This window comes from Lygodium microphyllum, chromosome 23 (genome assembly GCF_053477565.2).
Source record: "Lygodium microphyllum isolate KBCC chromosome 23, Lygodium_microphyllum_v1.1.10, whole genome shotgun sequence".
Taxonomy (NCBI): domain Eukaryota; kingdom Viridiplantae; phylum Streptophyta; class Polypodiopsida; order Schizaeales; family Lygodiaceae; genus Lygodium; species Lygodium microphyllum.
In genome coordinates this window covers 39740612-39742675 of record NC_141157.1, presented here as the reverse complement: position 1 = coordinate 39742675, position 2064 = coordinate 39740612, and positions in this window count along the sequence as shown.

Here is a 2064-nt window from a genome sequence, read left to right as displayed (position 1 = left end):
TGGATAGGTTCTAAAAGCCCTAATACACTTCCTATGAAGGGTGACATTCATGGGAAGGCCATGTTCATCCTGATAGATAGTGGCAATACACACAGTTTTGTGAATAAGTCCATTATGGAAAAGCTAAATTGTCTTCCCACTGACTTACAACAACCCATAAGAGTTCATGTGGCCAATGGTGAAGAAAAAATCAGCACCCAAATATGCCCTCAGGTTTTTTTACAACTAGTTGAAAATTATGAAGCAAAAGTAAACCTAATAACCTTGGAAATGGGGCCCATAGATATTTTACTCGGTTGTGATTGGCTGATGACATTAGGAAAAATCACTATGGATTTCTCACAGCTATATATGGAGTTTATATTTGATGGACAGCTCATCCATTTACAGGGAATTCATAGTAAATTTGATTTTTGTCTTATCACCATTCAAGAACTCAAAAAGAAGTACAAGAGGCACTCACAAATATTTGTCTTGAACTTGAATAAACAAATCAAATATCAATCCACAAATTCAGCAAGCCACCTAGCCTTGAAAGTTCTTATTGAGGAGTACAAAATTTGTTTGAGGTGCCTACTTCATTGCCTCCCAAGAGAGTAGTAGATCACCCCATTGATTTGGAGCCCAACTCAAAGCCAATCAATAAGCCACCCTACAGATTGTCCAAGTGTGAGCATGAAGAAGTAGCCAAGCAAATCAAGGAGCTTCTTGAAATGGGATTCATTAAACCAAGGTCTTCACCCTATGCATCTCTGGTCTTCTTAGTCAAAAAGAAAGATGGATCTTTCAGAATGTGTATTGATTATAGGGATCTTAACAAGATCACAGTGAAGAAAAGGTACCCAATACCCAAGATTGATGATTTGCTTGATGAGCTCAAGGGGGCTAGATTCTTTATGAAGATTGACTTGAGGTCAAAGTATCATTAGATCCATATGCAAGAGGGTGATGAAATCAAGATCGCTTTTAGGAGGGCTCTACCATTTCCTTGTGATGCCATTTGGGCTTACAAATGCTAAAAGCTTCTATTGGAAAGGGTTGTGGAAAGATGTCAAAGACTTCATCCTGAAGTGCATGTCTTAGTAGAATAAGGATAGCACCCATAAGCCAGGTGGTTTGTTGCAGCCATTACCCATTCCTATAGGCAAATGGATGCACATTACTATGGACTTCATTACTAGCTCGCCTACTACAAAAAAGGGATGGAATAGTATATATGTGGTGGTGGATAGACTCACCAAGGCAGTCCATTTTATTCCAACCAAGACCCAGTTTACTAATTCTCAAGTGGCCAATCAGTTCATGGAGTAGATTTTTAGATGTCCAAAATTCATGGGATTCTTGGTTACACTTGGTTGATTTTGCATATAATAACTCCACTCATACTAGCATTGGAGTTTCACCCTTTAAGTCTATGTATGGCTATAAAGTGCCCTTACCCACAGTTATCTTTAATGAAAGAATCAATCCTCATTGGAAAGAAGATTTGGAAAGAATGCGAACCCTTCTTTAGTAGTGTAAGATGAATCTTAGGAAAGCCCAAGTCCAAATGAAGATGTATGCAGAGAAGATGCATACAACATGATATACAAGGGCCACTAGATTTTGAACAGAAAACATGGATTTGGTAGAAGCAGTATGCGAATGGAGATGTCTATGAAGGATTTTGGAGCTATGATGTGCGTGAAGGAAAAGGGATGTATTTTTTGAACAATGGAAGTGAATATATGAGAGAATCAAAAAGTGTTTTGGTGCCTAGTAGAGGCATACTATCATGGGCAAGTGCTGACAAATATGATGGCTAGTGGCTAAATGGCTTAGCTCATGGAAGTGGAGCTTATAACTAGGTGGATGGAAGTAATTATCACTAAGTCAACATCATTGCTATCATCTAAGGGTATATCAAGATACATCGGAGTTTACTTGCTACCAATACCACCTTTTATTAACTCAATACTATTAGATACATACACACAATCGTTTGAGTGCATGATGGAGTAGGTGGTTGATAGTGTGCTACTAATCATGTAGAGTGCATGCCCTTCATGATCCCATCTTGGAGAC